Below are 12,217 nucleotides of genomic sequence, written 5' to 3' on the forward strand. Positions count from 1 at the left end.
AAGGGGGAAATACTATCTACTATTAAGGATCAGTTGGCTAAATCAAAGGCTGAAATGTGTGTAATTATGAATGAACACATGGAGGAAGTAACCTCCAAGTTACAAAAGTTGGACTCTGATTTTTCCGGTAAGCTGAACCACATCACGGCGTCAATAGAACAATATGATGAGGCTATAGGTGAGTTGGAAACTTAGCCGAGACGAGTGCTGAAACAACAAAAGTAGTATTGTCGGAGACTCATCGTTTTTCTGATTTACTGATGAGATTAACCGAAAAATGTACTGAACTAGAGGGTCATTCTAAACGACAAAATTTAAGAATCCTTGGAGTTAAAGAAGGCAAAGAAAAAGATAAAAACCTTCGTGATTTTACTGCTGAATTGTTACAAGAAGTTTTGAAAATGGATTCAAAGCCCTTGTTGGATCGAGCCCATAGAGCACTGAGAGCACGGCCAGGTGCTAATGCGCCTCCAAGGCATTTGATTCTGAGGGTGCATAATGCTCACGTTTTAGAAGATATGCTGTCAAGAATTGCTAGTAACAGAGCTTTATTATTTCAAGGCGATGAGATTCGCATCTTCAGAGATTACCCCTCTGAGGTGGTTAAGAAAAGAGCACTGTTTAATGAGTCAAGATCTATTCTTAGGAAGAACCCAGCGCTCAGATTTGGTATGTTGTATCCAGCAAAACTTCGAGTGACCTACAATCAAAATGAATCCTTTTTTACTGACCATAATAAAGCACTGGAATTTGCTCGGGAGATCGAAAGGTCGCTGAAGGCTTGATTATGACTTCACGGCTATCTTAATTGGCAGACATCTGATTGGAATTTTAAAATATTAAAACTTAAAGATTTAAGTTTAGTGTATATACTATACGAATATTAACCGTAACTAATTACTATTAATCAAAAAACATATATATTTTTATTAATCATTACTAATAAGAAGTATAAGTAATATTTGATTTATGTAAACTTTACTTTGAATACTTAATTAATACACCTTAGACAGAAAAATCAATTTATTATAGACTAATTAGTTTCGGGCCTGCCCCGTTTATCTCTCTTTTTTTTTAAAAAACAAAACAATAACTTTGTTAAAAAACGGAGCTAGTATTATTTTTTTTTTTACATCTCACTGAAGTCCTTAGATTTTTTGCCACCTTAGGGTGGCTAACACTAACTGCACTAATTGTAGTTGTAGTTTTAGTTGTCTCTTCTTCTTTCCTGCACTCTTTTAACCTTTTATATATTGTGTTTTTTTTTAGATTTAACTTTTATTATTATGTCATTTTTCAGAATTTATATACTTTTGGGAGATATTTCCGGGAAACACTCTACGTAGTACAAAAGATCATCCACCCTTCATTCAAGAAAAATGTTGTAGTCCGGGTGCCAGACCATTTGCTTTATTATAGACTATTTATCGGTTAAGATGCAAGATTCTATTAGGAAAACAGGGGGCAAAGGTATTACATTTTGTAGTTGGAATGTCAAGGGTGTTAATGAACCAATTAAAAGAGGTAAAGTACTTTCACATTTAAAATCTATTGATGCAGACATAATGTTCCTTCAGGAAACTCATCTAAAAAATGTAGCACATAATAGACTGAAAGGCAAATGGATTGATAAAGTATTTCACTCATCGTTCCCCTTTAAATCAAGAGGTGTTGCAATTTTAATTCGTAAGGGTATACCATTTATACATACTTCCTCTATAGTCGACACTGAAGGTAGATATGTTATATTAGTGGGAGAACTATATTCTACAAAATTGATATTGGTGAATGTCTATGCACCAAATTTTGATAATCCGTTATTTTTAAAAAAAATATTTAATACCATTCCAGAATTTGGACAATATAACTTGATAATTGGAGGAGATTTAAATTGTACATTAGATCCTTATTTGGATAGATCTTCAACTCAAAGGAAAACAAAATCCAAGTCGTGTGAATTATTAAACTCTTATATAAATAGTGCAAATATAAAAGATGTTTGGAGGATTGATAATCCTTCAGGCCGAGAGTATTCATTTTATTCACCAGTGCATAAAACTTATTCAAGAATTGACTATTTCTTGGTGGACTCCAAACTTATTCCTTATACGTATAATTCAAAATATCATAATATTATTATATCCGATCATGCCCCTTTAACATTTAGGGTAAAAGACTAATTGGATATTTAATCCGCAAATCTTAAATGAAAAAGCATGTTATGACTATCTTAAATCGCAATTTGAAACTTTTTTTTACGCAAATGACCTTCCTGAAACACCTGCGTCCCTGCTTTGGGAAACATTTAAAGCGTTTGTGAGAGGATGTATTATTGCTTTTCAAGCGTCTCAAAATAAGAAGAAGCGAGCTGAACAACATGACCTAGAAAGTCAGATAAAACAGTTAGACATAACAAATGCCATCGCTCCCTCTATTGAAATACATAATAAAATTGCAGCTCTCAAATATAAGTTAAATTATATTCTCTCAGCTCATATTTAAATGCTTTTTCAATATACTAAACAAAAACATTTTGAATTTGGAGATAAACCACAGAAATTGCTAGCACGTCAACTCCGTAAATTAGAAGATGATTCTACAATTCATAAAATTAGATCAGAAAATGGAGATTTGCTTATATTACCTAAGGATATTAATCAGAGATTTTTGCAATTTTATCAGTCATTATATTCATCAAAAATAACAGATAGTTCTGCGCAGATGCAAAACTTTTTGCAGGAATGTAACCTTCCTGGTTTGAATGTGAGTGATAGAAATTTACTGGGCGCAGAAATAACTATGAAAGACGTTGAAGAGACCATTAAATCCATGAAAAATGGGAAGACTCCTGGCCCTGATGGCTTAAATAATGAATTTTATAAAAAATTCAGTGATTTGATCTCTCCACGTTTGCAAACTGTATATAGTCACGCCTTTAAACAACAGAGATTACCACAAACTCTGACTGAATCAACAATAATCCTCATTCCTAAAAAAGATAAGGATTCTGAAGACCCTGGTTCGTAGAGGGCGATAGCTCTTTTAAATACTGATCAGAAGATATTAGCGAAAATCTTAGCTCAGAGATTAAGTCTAGTTATAGATAAATTGATACACCCCGATCAATCAGGCTTTATAGCCAAACGATATTCATTTTTCAACTTGAGACGCTTGTTCAATATAATTTATTCAAATAGACTATTAAATGAAGATTTAGCAATCATCTCGCTAGATGCTGAAAAAGCATTTGATCAAGTAGAATGGCCCTATCTTTTCTCAGTGATGGAAAAATTTCAACTAGGTGAAAATTTTTGTTCATGGGTGAAACTTTTATATACATCCCCAACAGCTAGAATATTAACTAATCAAATGCTGTCATCTAAATTTCATTTATCTAGGGGTTGTAGACAAGGATGTCCACTATCACCGCTTCTATTTGCCCTTATTATAGAACCACTTGCTGAGAGTATTAGATCAAATTCAGATATTCATGGCTATAACACTAAACATACAACCAATAAAATTTCTTTATATGCGGATGATGTATTAATATATATTACAAAGCCAGAAATTAGCATTCCGAATTTATTAAATCTCATAACTCAATTTGGTTCATTTTCAGGTTATAGAATTAACTGGTACAAAAGTGAAATTATGCCAATAATGGAGCATAATCCGGCCATACTTCAACAATTTCCTCTCTCTCTCTCTCTCTCCCTCCCCCCCTAAAAAAATTGGTTTGGAAGAATTTCGCAGCATTGTTGGTGAGGAGCTTTCAGGTATGAAGTTTCAAGTGGCAAATATGACAGTTGAACTCCAAGAGATGAAAGCTGAATTTGTATCACTTAAAGGAATGAAGGGGGAAATACTATCTACTATTAAGGATCAGTTGGCTAAATCAAAGGCTGAAATGTGTGTAATTATGAATGGACACATGGAGGAAGTAACCTCCAAGTTACAAAAGTTGGACTCTGATTTTTCCGGTAAGCTGAACCACATCACGGCGTCAATAGAACAATATGATGAGGCTATAGGTGAGTTGGAAACTTAGCCGAGACGAGTGCTGAAACAACAAAAGTAGTATTGTCGGAGACTCATCGTTTTTCTGATTTACTGATGAGATTAACCGAAAAATGTACTGAACTAGAGGGTCATTCTAAACGACAAAATTTAAGAATCCTTGGAGTTAAAGAAGGCAAAGAAAAAGATAAAAACCTTCGTGATTTTACTGCTGAATTGTTACAAGAAGTTTTGAAAATGGATTCAAAGCCCTTGTTGGATCGAGCCCATAGAGCACTGAGAGCACGGCCAGGTGCTAATGCGCCTCCAAGGCATTTGATTCTGAGGGTGCATAATGCTCACGTTTTAGAAGATATGCTGTCAAGAATTGCTAGTAACAGAGCTTTATTATTTCAAGGCGATGAGATTCGCATCTTCAGAGATTACCCCTCTGAGGTGGTTAAGAAAAGAGCACTGTTTAATGAGTCAAGATCTATTCTTAGGAAGAACCCAGCGCTCAGATTTGGTATGTTGTATCCAGCAAAACTTCGAGTGACCTACAATCAAAATGAATCCTTTTTTACTGACCATAATAAAGCACTGGAATTTGCTCGGGAGATCGAAAGGTCGCTGAAGGCTTGATTATGACTTCACGGCTATCTTAATTGGCAGACATCTGATTGGAATTTTAAAATATTAAAACTTAAAGATTTAAGTTTAGTGTATATACTATACGAATATTAACCGTAACTAATTACTATTAATCAAAAAACATATATATTTTTATTAATCATTACTAATAAGAAGTATAAGTAATATTTGATTTATGTAAACTTTACTTTGAATACTTAATTAATACACCTTAGACAGAAAAATCAATTTATTATAGACTAATTAGTTTCGGGCCTGCCCCGTTTATCTCTCTTTTTTTTTAAAAAACAAAACAATAACTTTGTTAAAAAACGGAGCTAGTATTATTTTTTTTTTTACATCTCACTGAAGTCCTTAGATTTTTTGCCACCTTAGGGTGGCTAACACTAACTGCACTAATTGTAGTTGTAGTTTTAGTTGTCTCTTCTTCTTTCCTGCACTCTTTTAACCTTTTATATATTGTGTTTTTTTTTAGATTTAACTTTTATTATTATGTCATTTTTCAGAATTTATATACTTTTGGGAGATATTTCCGGGAAACACTCTACGTAGTACAAAAGATCATCCACCCTTCATTCAAGAAAAATGTTGTAGTCCGGGTGCCAGACCATTTGCTTTATTATAGACTATTTATCGGTTAAGATGCAAGATTCTATTAGGAAAACAGGGGGCAAAGGTATTACATTTTGTAGTTGGAATGTCAAGGGTGTTAATGAACCAATTAAAAGAGGTAAAGTACTTTCACATTTAAAATCTATTGATGCAGACATAATGTTCCTTCAGGAAACTCATCTAAAAAATGTAGCACATAATAGACTGAAAGGCAAATGGATTGATAAAGTATTTCACTCATCGTTCCCCTTTAAATCAAGAGGTGTTGCAATTTTAATTCGTAAGGGTATACCATTTATACATACTTCCTCTATAGTCGACACTGAAGGTAGATATGTTATATTAGTGGGAGAACTATATTCTACAAAATTGATATTGGTGAATGTCTATGCACCAAATTTTGATAATCCGTTATTTTTAAAAAAAATATTTAATACCATTCCAGAATTTGGACAATATAACTTGATAATTGGAGGAGATTTAAATTGTACATTAGATCCTTATTTGGATAGATCTTCAACTCAAAGGAAAACAAAATCCAAGTCGTGTGAATTATTAAACTCTTATATAAATAGTGCAAATATAAAAGATGTTTGGAGGATTGATAATCCTTCAGGCCGAGAGTATTCATTTTATTCACCAGTGCATAAAACTTATTCAAGAATTGACTATTTCTTGGTGGACTCCAAACTTATTCCTTATACGTATAATTCAAAATATCATAATATTATTATATCCGATCATGCCCCTTTAACATTTAGGGTAAAAGACTAATTGGATATTTAATCCGCAAATCTTAAATGAAAAAGCATGTTATGACTATCTTAAATCGCAATTTGAAACTTTTTTTTACGCAAATGACCTTCCTGAAACACCTGCGTCCCTGCTTTGGGAAACATTTAAAGCGTTTGTGAGAGGATGTATTATTGCTTTTCAAGCGTCTCAAAATAAGAAGAAGCGAGCTGAACAACATGACCTAGAAAGTCAGATAAAACAGTTAGACATAACAAATGCCATCGCTCCCTCTATTGAAATACATAATAAAATTGCAGCTCTCAAATATAAGTTAAATTATATTCTCTCAGCTCATATTTAAATGCTTTTTCAATATACTAAACAAAAACATTTTGAATTTGGAGATAAACCACAGAAATTGCTAGCACGTCAACTCCGTAAATTAGAAGATGATTCTACAATTCATAAAATTAGATCAGAAAATGGAGATTTGCTTATATTACCTAAGGATATTAATCAGAGATTTTTGCAATTTTATCAGTCATTATATTCATCAAAAATAACAGATAGTTCTGCGCAGATGCAAAACTTTTTGCAGGAATGTAACCTTCCTGGTTTGAATGTGAGTGATAGAAATTTACTGGGCGCAGAAATAACTATGAAAGACGTTGAAGAGACCATTAAATCCATGAAAAATGGGAAGACTCCTGGCCCTGATGGCTTAAATAATGAATTTTATAAAAAATTCAGTGATTTGATCTCTCCACGTTTGCAAACTGTATATAGTCACGCCTTTAAACAACAGAGATTACCACAAACTCTGACTGAATCAACAATAATCCTCATTCCTAAAAAAGATAAGGATTCTGAAGACCCTGGTTCGTAGAGGGCGATAGCTCTTTTAAATACTGATCAGAAGATATTAGCGAAAATCTTAGCTCAGAGATTAAGTCTAGTTATAGATAAATTGATACACCCCGATCAATCAGGCTTTATAGCCAAACGATATTCATTTTTCAACTTGAGACGCTTGTTCAATATAATTTATTCAAATAGACTATTAAATGAAGATTTAGCAATCATCTCGCTAGATGCTGAAAAAGCATTTGATCAAGTAGAATGGCCCTATCTTTTCTCAGTGATGGAAAAATTTCAACTAGGTGAAAATTTTTGTTCATGGGTGAAACTTTTATATACATCCCCAACAGCTAGAATATTAACTAATCAAATGCTGTCATCTAAATTTCATTTATCTAGGGGTTGTAGACAAGGATGTCCACTATCACCGCTTCTATTTGCCCTTATTATAGAACCACTTGCTGAGAGTATTAGATCAAATTCAGATATTCATGGCTATAACACTAAACATACAACCAATAAAATTTCTTTATATGCGGATGATGTATTAATATATATTACAAAGCCAGAAATTAGCATTCCGAATTTATTAAATCTCATAACTCAATTTGGTTCATTTTCAGGTTATAGAATTAACTGGTACAAAAGTGAAATTATGCCAATAATGGAGCATAATCCGGCCATACTTCAACAATTTCCTTTTAAAATTGCCTATGAAAAGTTTAAATATCTTGGAATTTACGTGACTAGGAAATATACTTCTTTATTTAAATTAAATTTTCCTCCTTTACTCACTAAATTACACAGAAATATCCAATTTTGGAAAACACTTCCTATATCATTAGTTGGTCGTAGTAATGCTATAAAGATGATCTTTCTTCCACAGCTACTATACTTATTTCAAGCAATTCCGATCTATCTTCCAAAAAAGTTTTTTTTAAAAATTGATTCAATTGTTACTAATTTTATTTGGGACTACAAGACTCATAGAATAAATAAAAGACATCTATGTAAGTCTAAAATTAATGGAGGAATTGCTTTACCTAACTTTTTATTTTATTATTGGGCGGTTAATATTAAAAATATAACCTGCTGGTTGGATGATTCTGATCAACAACCGGATTGGTTAAATATGGAGAAAGAGGATTGTTTACCATTCGATATTGGTGCGATCCTCTTAGCTCCAATAAATTTAAATAAAAAAACATATGGAGGTAATCCCATTTTACACAGTGTTATCCGTACCTGGAAACAATTAAAGCTTACGTTAAAATTGAGTAAATTATCTATTTTCCTTCCTATTGCGAATAATCCTTCTTTTAAACCGTCTGTCTTAGATAGAGGCTTTGCTCAATGTAAAAGTTATGGAATTAAAAGGGTGGGAGATCTTTATCACAAGGGAACTTTTCTTTCTTTTCAGGATTTACAGCAGAAGTACGGATTACATGTTAATAATTATTTTAGATATTTACAACTTAGAGATTATGTAAAATCACACATGCAAGAAAATAAGTTTAGAGGTCCAGAAACACTTGATGTATGCCTGAATCGACATTATAATTCAAATAAATTAATATCCTTTATTTACAATACTCTCCTTGACACTGACATTCCGTCATCAGAATCTTATAGACGAGCATGGGAGGACGAATTGAATCAATTTATAATGCAAGATATATGGGATGAAAGTTTACAACATATACATCAATGTTCATTGAATACTAGACATTCCTTAATACAATTTAAAATAATACATAGATTACATTATTCGAAGACGAAATTAAATAGGATTTTTCCTAGTATCTCTCCTATTTGTGATAAATGTCAATTTCAAGAAGCTAATTTAACTCATATTTTCGTAACTTGTATAAAAATGCAAAACTTCTGGTTGGAGATTTTGAAAATAGTTTCTAAAGTTATTAATAAAAAAATAGATATGGATCCAAAATTAATTATATTAGGATTATCAGAACATAGTACAAATTTTACAGCAAGTCAGGTACATTTTTTTGATTACAGTCTAATAACTGTGAAAAAATTAATACTTAAATTTTGGAAAAAAACAATAACGCCCACAATTAAAATGTGGACTACGGAAATGACAGAGACCCTGCATTTGGAAAAAATAAGGTTTGCCTTAATCGACAAACCTGAGTTGCTTTTAAAAATATGGTCTCCATTTATTGAATTTTTAGAAAAGGCGGCACGGTAGCGCAGCGGTAGAGTTGCTGCTTTACAGCGAATGCAGCGCCGGAGACACAGGTTCGATCCTGACTACGGGTGCTGCACTGTAAGGAGTTTGTACGTTCTCCCCGTGACCTGCGTGGGTTTTCTCCGAGATCTTCGGTTTCCTCCCACACTCCAAAGACGTACAGGTATGTAGGTTAATTGGCTGGGTAAATGTAAAAATTGTCCCTAGTGGGTGTAGGATAGTGTTAATGTACGGGGATCACTGGGCGGCACGGACTTGGAGGGCCGAAAAGGCCTGTTTCCGGCTGTAGATATATGATATGATATGATAAATGGGTTTGGCACAGGACTAAAATAAAAAAATTAAATTAAAAGTTGAAACTTGAGTTAGGGGTTGGATGTACAACTGTGGTTATTGTCTCCCGGATCTACTCCCTTTAATTTTTATTGTTAGATCCTTTTTTTTAACCCTCTTATTCTCTCTCCCCAAGTTTATAGTTTTGTTTTGTTTTTTACTTTCTCTCTTCAAAAATTTAAAAATTGAAGCTATCGAATGGTAACTTTGTAACAAATGTGTTTTTTTATTTCTATCAAAAAAAAAAGAAGAAAAAAAAAAAAAAAGAGAGGGGGAGAGAGAGGGGGGAGAGAGAGGGGGGAGAGATAGGGGAATGAGAGCGAGAGGTCAGAGAGGGATGTGAGAGGGGGGGTGAGAGGGTGGGTGAGAGAGGGAGGGAGAGAGAGGGGGAGAGAAGAGAAGAGAGAGAGGAGGAGGGGGAGAGAGAGGTGGGGAGAGAGAGAGAGAGGGGTGAGTTTCCAAGTCGGTAACCAACCCAGGCGACGATTTGCGTGCTCGCCACATAAGATCTACAGCCACACTTACATTTCTTCACGACATTCCTTCACTAAACGTTATTCCCTTTATCCTCTATCTGTCCACTGTGGACGGCTCGATTGTAATCATGTAGAGTCTTTCTGCTGACTGGATAGCACTCAACATAAAAGCTTTTCACTATATCTTGGTACACGTGACAATAAACTAAACTGAACTCCCCTCCCCGCTCTCGTCTCCTCCTCTCCTCTCCTCTCGTCTCCTCCCATCCCTTCACCTCCCCTTCTCTCCTCACCTCTCCTGCCCTCTCCTCCCCACTCCACTCCTCTCCTCTACTCCCCGCTCCTCCCCGCTCCTCTTTTCTCCCCTCGTCTCCTCCTATCCCCTCTCATCTCCTTTCCTCTCCTCTCCTATCCTCCCCTCTCCGTTCGTCTCCTACCCTCTCATCTCCCCAGGACACATAATACCTTGCACACCTGAAGATCGAGGTCATATTAGGGTTGTGGTTGGTGACAAATGGCATACAGAAAAACGGCGGAGTTGTCAAAGATCAACGTCACAGCTCAGGGCATCACGACGCGGATTTCTTATTGCATTTCCATAGGACCAACCATTTTCAACAGTTTGGCAACGTCCTTCCTTCTTTTCTTCGATCAGATATATTAATGTTTGCTGTTGATTGCACTTTCGAAGCCACTGTGTGTAAAAAAATACATATATTTACAGCACCATCTCGGATAAATTCAGACATGGGCTGACAGATGACAAGACATTGGGGGAATGAAGTGCCCGCAAACGACCATCTCTCATATCATCCCAACATATCCCAGGCATTCAATGACATTGTCACACCCTCGACCCCGCCATCAATAAAAACTAAAAGTCTGAAGAAGGGTCTCGACACGAAACGTCACCCATTCCTTCTCTCCCGAGATGCTGCCTGACCTGCTGAGTTACTCCAGCATTTTGTGAATAAAACTAAAAGTGCGCGGGGTTACACAGTGTCCCGGGCAACATGTGTGAAGGAAATGGACAGACAATGGTTCTCCTGGACCTTCCTTCTCTCTTCAGCATTATTCTCAGACGGGTTCCAGTCCGAACCGTCGCTTGTTCATTTCCCCCGCAGATCTCACTTGACGCGCTGACATCCTCCAGCGCTTTGTACGTTGTTCAAGATTCCAGTATCTGCAGACCTGGCGTCCCCACCATCAATACCAAAGATACTAAAGGGACAAGATAGACCACTAGACTCTTAAAACCGTAGTATGTCAAGGCGCCATTTTAGTAGGCTGAAACTTGCAGAAACATTTAAAAACAGAAAAATAACAAAAATCTGTGAATTGGTAGATGAGATATATCCTGCATTTTAATGGTATAATCACACTTACTGTTCCCCAAAACACTGATTGCACTGCGAGAGGCATATAGAACTGCGGGTTTTGCCCACTGACATGGCTCCTTTGCCTTCTACACTTCAGTATAGGCGATTTCAACAGAGTGGTCCATCTTGTTCCTCTAGTTCAATTGATCAATATCTTGTGCGGAACCACTGACCCGAAGCTCAGCGGAACAGTCAGGTAATGTTGTACCTTGGCTTGGTGAAAGTGGAAAGACGGCGGCAGTTGAAGATAGATGCTCAGATTGACGTCCTTTTAAATTAATTTAAATTAAAGATTTATTCGTCATATGTAGGTTGGCACAGGGTCAACGGTACAACGAAATGTATTTGACAAGACAACGGGTCACCTCAGCAGTAATATTCCAAGGATATTTTTAATTAAGATTAAAAAATGACATTAGTAAGGTAAAAAGCTAATATTAAAATAATCAGCATATTTGATGTGAAATGTGTTTATGAGTTCAGAAACCTGATGGCCTGATGGTAGAAGCTGTTGTTAAGTCTGGTGGTACGCGCAGCCATACTCCTGTGTCGTCTGCCTGACGGTAACGAGGAGAACAGCCTGTGGTCCTTGATGATGCTGTGTGCCTTCCGCAGGCACCGCCGGTAGAAAATGTCCTGAATGGCCGTGAGACAGTTGCCAGTGATGTGCTGTGCCGTCTTCACCACTCTCTGTAGTGATTTGTGGCTGTGGGCAGAACAGTTCCCGTACCAGACTGTAATGCAGCCCGTCAGCAGGCTCTCGATGTTTGTGGGGATGCTGGCGTTCATGCCAAACTTCCTCCGTCTTCTCAGGAAAAAGAGCCGCTGGCGGGCCAAGTGCACAACGGGGATCGATGGTGGGCCCACTGTCGTTTTTCATCTCTGTTAAAGATTTAGCTGACAATGCTTCTAAAATGGCTAGTACGATTCCTGACGATGCTAGATCGTTTGTGTAGGTGACA

Source organism: Rhinoraja longicauda, chromosome 39 (genome assembly GCF_053455715.1).
Source record: "Rhinoraja longicauda isolate Sanriku21f chromosome 39, sRhiLon1.1, whole genome shotgun sequence".
NCBI lineage: Eukaryota > Metazoa > Chordata > Chondrichthyes > Rajiformes > Arhynchobatidae > Rhinoraja > Rhinoraja longicauda.